Genomic DNA, 11,943 nt, shown 5'->3' with positions numbered 1-11,943 from the left:
ACTGGGGGACAACCTGCAAGGCATCTGGGCCCCAGGGGCCAAGGGGGAGCACCGGAGGCTGCCGGTGGGTTGTTCTCGACTCCCAGGCACGCTGGTGAAGAGAGCATCGCAGAGCAGCTGCTGCTGTTACAGCTCTCCTGCCAGCTCCACTCCTCCCGATGCCATTCCTACCTCCAGGATTTTTCCCTGACTCACAGCATCACCATCCAAAAGTCTCCCTGGAGGAAGGTATCTGCCTGCTGGTTTGTCTCTTTATCCTTTGCCTCATCTGCGGGAGAAGGGAGAAAAAAAGCCATAAGCAATCAACTCGCCTGCTTCTTTTTCCTTTTTTATTTCCCCCCTCCTGCTCCCTTCCTGTTGTCAAGGAGGGTAAAATCCCCTTTTGGAAGGAGCTTTTCTAGGTCCATGCACGGACGGCAGCAAATTGGAAGAGGTGAGCAGCCGGCAGAAGATGTGAGAGCTGGAAGGGCCGTGCCGTGGGAGTGGTCCTCGCTTTGTGTGCAGGCGAGGCAGTGAGTGTGCAGCCTCCCACTCTGGGTGCATCTTTTTTTGGATGCTGTGCAGTTCCCTGTGTGAAATGCTTTTTTGGTTAAAAGAAGAAGAGATGTCACATCAGGAGCTCACCCAGCGACTGACTACAGTTATCACCCATGTGGGTAAGACATCTTTATTTTTCTTCTCACTACATTTGTGTAGATTTGGGGGCCCTATTCCCCCAGGAGGTGCTGATGCTCTGTATGGGCAGGAAGCCTTTGTGTGACAATATCACACCTGTGTGTGAAATAAGAGCCATCAGCAGATTGCAAACCCATGGCTGTGGGCAATTAGACAGCCTTTTATTGATGGTTTGGTTTGTTTTTCAAGCATGCAGTTCTCTGAAAAGCAGAAACAATAAGAGCAGTGCCCTACCTGTGAACTGATCTGTGTAAAATACCAAGCACAGTCCTTGCAGGGAGGTGGTAGAGAAAAGGGGATGGTGGAAGGATGCTAGAGCAACAGCAGTGCTAATGCGCTTTGCATTTGCTTGTGATACTGGAATAGCAGCCCATTCTCAGAGAGCCTTTTTTATTGCCATTGCTGTTTCAAGGGTTCTGGAAGGTGCTAGGACAGGATCCCAAAAGCCCTTCTCCATGTCAGGATCGATTTTACTGTTTGCTAACCTTCAAACGCTAGTGAATACAGGTAAGGCCCTATACTATGCACTGGCATCCGTGTAAGTCTAAGCTGGCTACCCACTTGCTGGCATTGGTGACCAAACTACAAGGAACTGAATAACCTGAAACTAGCAAGTCAGTAGGAGATGCTGGTGTTTAAAATATCAACTGAGAAAAGCTTTTGGGACCCTTTTTTGTTACATACAATTGAGTTAAAGCAGATTGTGGCTGTGTTGCATCATGTAAAGAGAACATTTTTAGTTGAATTGCACAGGAGCAAATTTTATAGCTGTCAGTGTTTATAATGGATTGTGTGTTGTGAATGCCAAAGATGTTGTACAGGTTCCTGAAATGCCTTTGCCATTGACTTTGTTCAGTCTGTATATGAAACAGTATGACCAAAATGTGGCATCTGGAGGATATACAATTAAGATTTTAGACTAAAATTCTTCTTGGATTTGATACTAGCTGTAGCAGCTGAATTAAGTTTAAGAAAGCAAATGCAATTGGTATCTTGCCTAAAGAAATAGCACAAAAGCAGCTTTAAATTGAATAAAATACTTAAGACCAGGTCCCATCTCTCCAAGGTCTTCTCCAGGGGTCAGTCTTGGTGCTCCTGGTAACCTCAACAGGGGCTTGGTATGGGAGAGAGAGTATGATTGCCAGGAGAGCTTGCAGCGTCAGCCCCTTTGACCCAGTGATGCCAACACGAGTTGCTTTGCAATTGTACAAATTCAGATTGACACAAAGTCACATGAATTTACATTTTGATTATGAAGATTTGGGATTCAATATGAAGCACATTTAATTTTTTTAGGAAGAGTATTTCAGCAGAGCCAAAGAGATTTGTGCATCTCCTAGTTTTCCTGTTAGACTCAATACAGGTCCCTATCATCCATATTGAGGACCCTCCTTGATGTCAGCAGGGATTAGTTAGAGGTAACATAGCATTATGTTAGCATTTAGCAATGTAGGAAATCATTCTGGACACTAGAAAGATGTTAATGAACCTTTCCCCTGTTCCCTGACAAATAGAGAGGTTTCTGCGTCATGTGGCTGAGGCTAGAGAGTCCCCCTGGTTTCCTGGAGGTCAACCAGCAGGTCAGCCCTAGGGAGAGGAATGAAGCTCGCAGATCTTGAGTTTTTCCCATTTCACACTGAGGCAAGAGCCTCGTTCACCAGCTTCCAACAGGGAAGGATAATCCCACCATTTTCCCAGCCATTCAAGACCTAGAAATCAGACCTTACTTGTGGAGTCTGCCAGCCTTTTTGTAGACAGTGCTCATTTTTTATCAAATCATGTAACTAGAAAAAGCAGCTGTACAAAAATGGAAGCAAGTAATGTTAAAAAAAATTGCTATTGGCTGAAGGAAGAACATTTCTTCCAAACCCACTGATGATGTGCCATGTTTATGAATCACACCTTGTAACATGAGTTCCCTTAGCTGAATCAGCAGTAGCTTATTGAAACAGTAATTCCTGGGCAGCTGCAGGGGTCTCTTGAAAGCTCAGTGGGAATCTTTACAGCTCAAACAACTGAAAGGGCTCTCATCCTTAGCAAACTGAGGGGATCCCTCGCCATGAATATACTTTATAGTGTTTACTTTTTTTACAGGTTCTGTCACCCTCGTATTACCACTTGGACTGATGGCATTCAACCTGTCTAGAATGTAGCCAACTCTTGGTTGGGAGCACAGCTTTCAACTCACTCAATAGCAGGGGGGAAGAAACTTATTCACAGAATTTGCAAAAAGCCAAACAAGAACTTTATGGGAGCATTAAAAAGAAAGACCTTTATATGTACAATAAAACCTTTATGGGATCATTTTGGTCTGTGTGACGTAGATGTCACACCAGTTTATTTTTAATGTGTCAATAAGAGTGTCACATAGTTAATTGCCTGGAGCTTAACTTATCTGTCCTGGGCAGAAGCTTTGATCCCTCATTAGCTGACTCATGTTGTGTTAGACAGTTCATGTGCTTGTAAAAAAAGCCTCTTACCCTGCTACAGACTTCATACATACAGCTACCTGCTTCACCCAGGTTAAAATCAAAGCATTGAAGTTATCTACCTACTCCTCAGTAGCTATCTTAACTTGGTACTTTTCTAGTACCATGCACCTGCCCTGTAGCACATCTTTACACAGTGTCAAACAATAGAGGATCAAATTAGATCTCTTAAATAGCCCTGTGCTCCCTCAGCCCCTCTGGGATTATTCCTGATTGCCCTGGTGTGGGTGAGGTAATGGGGCCACCACAGGTGTCTAGGACAGTAGTTTATCGATGCTAACAGGCTTTCTGCTTGCTATCCAAGATTTAGCACGAAATGTTACCCAATCTTGTTACCAAAACTGCGTCAAGATTCTTTTTTTAATTTAACCTACTTTCATTAAACTTGATTGTTGGAGGGTGTTGGGGAAACACTCATCTCTTTTGAAAAAAGCGTGTCCTTTGGGTAGGTAGGCAAGTGGCAGCTCTTCAGTGACGGGGAGGGAAGACGCTTTGCTACGTGACATGCCTGGTGCTGACAGCAGGATTGTTTGCATGTGGGAATGGTACGTCTCTTCCAGCTTATGAAGCCCACCAGAATATGCTTTTGCGTACTTGCTACCCACCCACGCTTGGCAGTTGGTTCCCAGAAGTCTGATGCCAGCTTTGCTATGTGTGGGCAATGTTCTGGGCACAGTTACACACACAAGCACCTCCACCCAGTGCCCCATTTTACGCAGATTTTTATTCTTAAAATGACTTCATAATAAGATGGAGCTGCCAGAACCGATGTCAGCTGTCTCAAAAGGAAATAGCAGAGCTTGGCTCCTCTCTGTTACCAGTAGAGTATTCCACAGCACATTAGAGGCAGGGTTTCCTTAAAGGCTCCCCTTAACTTCCAGTTAAGTTGTAAGAGCTCCTCACATCTTCAGATGACAACTGGATCCAGATGAGCTGTCTGTCAGCATCCCTGGTGGGGGAGGCACTCATGTAAAATTGCAGAAAGCAATACATTGCACAAACGATATATACAAGAAAAAAAACATACGTTCATGTCAGCTTTCATCTGGTTTTACACACTCCTATTTGCCCAATCTCCCATTTTATGAATAGAAAGAAGAATTTAAGCAACTTGATGGAGATCAAAAGGAAAGTCAGTGGCAGAAGTTGGTTTAGGATGGACATCTCAGGATTTACACAATCCTGTTAACCGTGGCAGGTCAATTCCTACCACTCTTGGCTTAACCACCAGCTCTGAGGAGTGGTGTAAAATATCTGTGTATGTGAAGAGAAGTTGTGCTACAATTTGGGACAGGAAGTGAAGGATAATACTGCATCCACTTAACTGTGTGAGAGGAATTTAGGTCAGCAGAATGGAATAACCCAAGCTGGCACTGGTCCGAGGCCAATGGCTTAGCATCACAAGTCACAGAATCTGTTTTATGCTGCAAAGCCACGAATAATCTAATATGTCACAGCTGGATAGACGATTGCAATGTTTCTGATTTGTGTATGCGTACAGCAAGGACACTCAAAAGAGATTTTTTTTAAGAAATTAGCTTTCAAGGTACCATATCAAATAGGCCTTCTGCTGCTTCTATGCAAAGGCTTAAATCAAGGCAATGGAAATTCCCCTGCCTGCAACAGAAAATTCTTCCCTTTGTTTTAGAGCATTCATGCATTTCAGGAACTCTTTTCGAACCACTGATTCTACAGCTCTGTCCTAATTTCAGTTTTCTGGTGAGCAGCAAGGGGCAACTGGTCTTTTCCACTGACAGCAGCATACCAGGTTTCCTTACCCAAAAGTAAGATATAAGCATGGGATGTGCATCTACCACTCCATTCCCAATGAAACAGGACAATAGAAAACTGCAGAAATGCGTTTGCTAAATTTGCTTGGGATCTCATGCTAACGAGAAGTGGTAGTTTGGAGTTCCTTTCCCCATTAACCTACTTCTATTAAAAAATTGACCTTCTGCGATCATGTTATCTGCATCTTTCTCTCTGTACCCCAATAAAGCTTTTGAACTGTTGGCCAATTTTTACCGAATTTGGTGAAGTGACAAAGGTCATAAAATATGAAGTTCATGCAAAATATGAAAACAGTGACTGAAGAGAAGAGAAAGATGGAATTAGTGAAGAAAAGGCTAATAAGCTTATTCTATTAGACCTCACAGAATCCACATGGGAAAGTGGAATGGGGGAAAGGAGCTTTAATAACAATTTATCTTTTTTAGTTTCACAGCTTAAAAAAGCTACTTGTTTACATTTTTGTTCCTAGATTGTGGTTATTAATTTTACCCCATTCTATATGGCTTACTCTGTGCAGCTGTTTCACTGGGAACTGTTTAATAATTTAAAAGTGTTTTGTTAATGCTGCAAAGTTTGTGCCTATAAAAAGTGGAAATCAAGCTTTCACAGAAATCCATGAAAAATGTGCAGATGTGTCTAGTGCACTCTTCAAAATGTAGAATATTGCAAGCACATGGTACTTGTTTAAAGGCCACATTCTAACCTGGTTTGTCGCGGCATGATCAGAAATAAAGACCATAACAAATTGTTATGAGTTGGGGATCCAAAACACTAGTTTGTCTTCGTTTCAAGGCAAAATATTTACGTGGTAGTTTGGCCTTGTGTTTAGGGAGACAGAGGTGACTAAAGAGCTTCCCAGAACCAGTAGAAACAATAGCATGCACTAAGACTGCTTCTGTTTCAGGGACGAACAGCTCAGAGGTGTTTCTCTTCTACATTCCATCTTTCACTTTAGCTGAATACTTTCTCATATGGGATGTGACTCTGGCTCCACCGTCCTTAACAGAATTCAAGAGAAAGTTAGAAAAATCCTGCAATATCCAGGTGTGTTACCTTTAATAATTTCTCTTACAGCAGCATGCAGTAAGCAGAGCCATGCAGAGCCCCGCAGAACTGAAAGGCTGCTTACAGGCCTAATTATTTTCTCATTTATCGATATCCTCCCCAAAACTGTTAAACCCTGAGCTATCATTCGCAAGCCAGTAAGAGACCAGGATGTTGGGAAGAAAAGGGAATAAGAGTAGTTACCATCCACCATCTGCTTGCTGCAGGGTTTTCACACTTTCTACTTACGCATTTTGTGATGGCAACTGTTGGAGACAGGGTACTAGGCTGGATGGAACTGAGGTGTGATCCAATCTGTCAATCTGTAGGTCACTGTCAGTTTCGAAAGCCTTCAAACTGCTGCTGTTAAATGTAATGCTACAGCAGTCTCCCTCTGTCCTTTACTTTCCAGCCTACCTCAGTAATGGCTTGTAGGTGTTTGTTTCTTGGAATGAACGCATGGAGGAGTGTTTGACATGCGAGGAAATTATTAAAGGAAAGTCAGGTGGCAGGATCCAAGTTTTGCTGTTAGTGCTGGTGGTGCCCATGGTCCCTTCCACAGCTATGCATGCTGGGCACCAGGTCCTGTGCATCCTTAGAAAGCTCTACTGGGCTCTGTAGTTTCTCTGTTGGTGCGTGAAAAGTAGTTGGGTCTCAGACAAATTATTTTAAGATGCATGTTTCAGTTGCAAGCAAGTCTATATGTCTGCTGTTGGAGTCAGCTCTTCTCATGGCTTTCCTGAGCCCACCTCTATCTCAGGACTGTATTTCAGACAGTTTTAATACAGCAGAAAGGAGGAACTACCAACTTCCAGAGCAGGCATTTGCAAACACTGTATGGTAGTTTTCTGTATTTTGGGGTGGGCAGGGAGGGAGGTTGGTTATTAAATAATAATTAAAAAAAAAAAAGACGAATGAGGTAGTTTAGCGTACAAGCAGGAGAAAAATTACTTCTTGCAGCATCATTCAATGAGCTAGTCAGACTGTGACACTTTCCCCTCTCCTCTTAAACATTCCAGAGCAAGCCCAGGGCTACCTGAATGGAGGAGGCAGGGGGGACTCTCCAGGAGAAAGCAAGTATAGGAGTTTTCCTCCTGTGTGAGGTCTCTGGGTCAGGCACGATGAAAGCTGCTGGTACTGACAGAAGTCATTGCTTGCTAACAGGGTAGGCAGTTGCGACCATTCTGCACTGCCAAGGCCCAAGATTAAAAAGCAAATAGGGCCAAAAGCAGGTAGAGAGGAGCCCCTGTCTGTTCCCATCTCCATGGCAGAGGGAAGCTCAGATGGCCTCAGTGGAAATTAAACTGAGCTGACATCTATCACAATTCCTGGCAGCTCGTTAAATACAAGGGCCTTTTTCCACCTCTTGCCTCATCTTTTATTTAATTCCTTTTCTCGCCTTCCATATGGTGCCTGAATCCAAGACATCCCCTGAGAGGACATATTCCTAGGGGAAACAGGTTCAGCACTTGGGAAGGTACTTGCAGCACCAGACCATCTCAATGAATAGAGCATAAGCTAAGCAATTTCATTGCTGTTACTCCTTTCTCCCTTCTTCCGCACCATGTTTGAGGCCTCTCTTAGCCCCCAAGGAATGACGCAGCATTCAATCTAGGATGAATCTTTCTGGATGAGGCTTGGATGACTGCTAAAATCATTTTGACAGCACAGTATCTAGTACCTGATACTAGCCCCTTTTGTATATTTTCTCCTGGTTTTCGGTGCTGGGCTTGTGTTCAAGTTTGGGAGAAGATAAACCACAAATACTTTGTGTTAATGCTGATGTGTTGTAGCCCATTGACTGAGCCTCTGTACCTCACTTTAGAGTTCAGCACAGTAACATCTGGATTTCCCCAGGTGGTCAGTGGGTCAGTGACTGGGAGAAATCTGAGTTCTCTACAAAGCTGCCTGCTCCTATTCACATAAGAAAATGCTGGAGAATGATGTGAAAGGGGTAACGTGGCACATGGTTCATTATTAGTCAGTCAGCTTTGGTGACTCACACTAACCAGTGCAGCAGACATGGCCAGAATTGAAATTGAGGAACGAGGGAGACAGGGTGAAGAAACAGCCAACTCTTACATGCATAGATGGAAAAACATCACTTGTAAATACCTTAAGTGATCTGTAAATCATGGCACGGAGGGAGGTACTGCTCTGAGAGCAGAAACACTGTAAAGAAAAGCTTGTGAGTTTAGTGGAAGAAAGGACAGCAGGCTCCACTTTGGCATAGGGACCGATGTGCAGAGGACAATTGGGTTGAGATCACAGTATCTTCAAGCTCCACTGTCATGTAAGCACAACATAGATAACATCTGTGAGTCCAAAGACATCACTGCCTCTGAGGAATGACTGAGCTCATGTGCTGGAAGAGAGCCATGTCCAGCATGTGAACGCAGGCTGGTGTAAGTCTGAAGCAGCAACATTTATTCAAGGATGAACTACGTTACATTTGTACCCACCCACTTCTTGTCATTTGCAGTGCAGCATTACAGAAGGCTGATGCCTTTTCAGCAGAGGCCTGCAAAAAATTCAGCATTAATGAATAGTCCTTTCTCCTGTTTTCTATTAAAATATTCTTTGCAGTGTAGTAGGGAATGAAGGACTGAACTGAGACAGACAATCCCCAGCTGCAGTGGACCCTAGGATTTAGTTTACAAAGCTGCTGTGTTCTCTCTCCATCTTTTCCAGTCATTGGAGGGACCTGATGGTACAGAACAATATCCCAGACAATATGGCCAAAGGAAAGACAGGCTACCAGGATCAAAAATCCATGCTGTTATGAAATGATTGTCTATTTTGTTTACCAGAACAACATGCACACGATAGCTCAATCTCCTGGTTTCGGCAGGGATAGAGTTAATTTCCTTCCTAGTAGCTGGTACAATGCTGTGGTTTGGATTTAGGATGAGAACAAAGTTGATAACACACCCATGTTTTAGTTGTTGCTAGGTAGTGCTTACACTAGCCAAGGACTTTTTAGTTTCCCATGCTCTACCAGCTGAGAAGGCTGGAGGTGCACAAGAAGCTGGGAGGGGGCACAGCCAAACTGGCCAAAGGGACATTCCATACCATGTGACGTCATGCTCAGTATATAAACTGGGGAAAGCTGGCCGGGGGGGCCGCTGCTCGGGGACTGGCTGGGCATCGGTCGGCGGGTGGTGAGCAATTGTACTGTGCATCACTTGCTTTGTGTATTATTATTATTATTATCATATTATTATCATTATCATTTTATTTCAATTATTAAACTGTTTTTATCTCAACCCATGAGTTTTTCTCATGTGCTTTTCCAATTCTCTCCCCCATCCCACTGGGTGAGGGTGAGTGAGCGAGCGGCTGCGTGGTGCTCAGTTGCCGACTGAGGTTAAACCATGACACTCCAAAACAGCTTTGCACCTGCTGTGCATTGTATTTGGAGTGTTCTTCAAAATGCATTGTTCTGAAATCACTGCTGTCATGAAATTTGAGTCCTGAATCCTTTAGGCAATCAAGAGCTAAACAAGCACAGCCAAAGCACTGATTCTCCATGCCTTCATAGAGATGCACTGCCACTCATTTCAATATCATTACCCTGCCTACCTCGAAGACAGATAGTACCCATGGTTTGGCTCTGGTATAAGGCATTACCATCCAGTGCCCTCCTGATTTGAGGATACAGGGGCTTGTTTGGCACCTCAAGGCAGCCAGCCCAGCCCTCCCTCGCATTGGCAGAGCTTCCCTGATTCCAGAGCTACACGAATGCAACGGAGATGGAGTTCTCTGAGGACTCCATTGCAGTAAGTGCAGGACTATTACAATGAATGCAAAGCTGACTCTCTGGAAGCTTAAAGAGATACAAAGGTCCTTTTTGGGATCTTAGTCCAGCTTTTGATTTTAAAAGTCACTGATTCCTGACCTGGATTACTCAAGCAAGGGGGTAAAGGTTAAATTGCTGCAGGAGCCAAAATCCTTTGACACACTGCAAAAAGATGATGGGAAATGATCTCTTATCAGTATTATAACAGAGTGCTCTGATCCAGAAAGGTGCAAAGAGCTCTTTATTTCTGTGTGAATAAATGGGGAACTGCTGGCACTCAGCACTCTGCAGGACCAGATATTTTTGTCTGAGTGTACTCAGCTGTAGCTGACCCAGCAATAGCCCCTGCTGCAAAAAGGTTTAAGAGGCAGCCCAGTGCAGGCACTGCCTTGGGAGCTGAGACTTATGACCTACTGTCAGAATTGCCCTGAATTCATTTGGGGATGTTGGGTCAGTTCCTGTAAGAGCTCAAGGAAAGCCAAGCTGTGAGGATCTTGAGTCAGATGCCCCTCATCCGTGAGGGCAGGCTATAATCTCTATGCTTCCAGTTACTTCATCTGCGTCTCAAAGATCGTGGACGGAAACACCTCTTATCCTGAGACTGTTTATGCACCCACCTGTATCACCTAATATGTGAGCACCCCAATGGTACTACAGCAGGGCTTGCATAGTATGAATCCATATATTAACACCATATGTTTCAGACTTCATAGGAGAAAGGCTGGATCTGCCACTTCCGCAGTGCAGGCTGTTGCCTGGGGCAACGAGATATGAGGGGCTGCAAACCATTTAGCTATTGCTTTCTCTGCATGACTGTGAGCTGTATGATTTCCAGTTTCCCTTGGGCAATGAATTCTCTACAGCTGGCCCTGGATACAAGAGCAGTTATCTGCAGTTCCAAGACATAAATACAAGCCAAACAATGCTAATATACAGCATTTTGGTCTGCCGGGCAACTGCTGCTGACAGGATCTGACTCTCCTCGTTCAATACGTGCCTTGAGCTCCACAGATTTTATAGGAGTTACTCCCAGTTAATACTGGAGAACCACTTCAAGATACTGGAACGTGGAGAGGTGAAGAAAATCTAAAACCAGAGATGGTATCTTTCAGTATTTCAGGAGAGTGATTGTTGCCTTTAAATTCTGAGACCTTTAAGATAGCAGCCATATTTTAATTATACGTAGGTAGAGGATTAGCCCACAGTTGCTGGCATCTCCAATTATTATTATTGCAATACCTATACTTTAGTTAGGACTTTCTGAGGATGTGCAAGTGCCGACAGAGAGGTACTGGGGGAAAGAACTGCAGCAAACACATGCAGCTCTAGTAACAATGATAAGTAGAAATGAGATGATTTGGATGTGTGAAGTTTGGATATGTTGTCTGTTAATTAGATGTGTTACAACCTTAACACTTCACATCCATTTTTTTCTGGTATGGAGTTCATATTCTAATAGAATTGCTGTGGCTCGAATTACTATCAGGAGAGTTTGCCTCTTGTTATCAATCAATAATCCTTCACATAACGAAAGATGACTACAAATATTTCCCCCTTTTGAGTCTGAAGTTCACTGTTACCCATTACACTTTGGTTCAGAGGTCTCTGAAGCCAAGGCTTAATTTCCGAAGTGATCAATATTGGTGTTTGCAGCATAAAAGCCAAAGCTGATGACATACATAGGACCCATACTATCGATCTTGCAATATTCAGAGGAAAGGTTATTTCAAACAGAAATAGCTATGGTCTTAGCATGGCTCTGAGCTGTAATCAGGTGCATAGCTAATCAGAAAGCTCCCAGCAATTACATGCCAGTAGTTGGTGCAGGAAGGTTGCTGGGAAAATCAGGTTAATCCTTGTTATGGTGATCAGCTTATTTTGTGAAAACAAAATTCCTTATTTTTTAAAAGACAGTTTCAAAGCTACTCTCACCATTTCATCTGTCTCAGATATGTGCACTGTTATCAATGTCTAGTATCTTTTCCCCTTCCATATTGTGGAAGCCAGGAGAGGCTTCACAGCAGACTTTGAAGTCACAGTTCAGTTCGAGGTAAACTTTTTGGTCCTTTTTTTTTTAGCTCATAAAAATCCTACTTTCTGGCTTTGTTTTCAGCTAGGGGAGAACGCAGTGTCAGCAATGTGCAA

The sequence above is a fragment of the Pygoscelis adeliae genome, unplaced genomic scaffold, assembly GCF_000699105.1.
Source record: "Pygoscelis adeliae isolate BGI_AS28 unplaced genomic scaffold, ASM69910v1 Scaffold223, whole genome shotgun sequence".
Lineage (NCBI taxonomy): Eukaryota > Metazoa > Chordata > Aves > Sphenisciformes > Spheniscidae > Pygoscelis > Pygoscelis adeliae.
Note: the sequence above shows the minus strand (reverse complement) of the source record.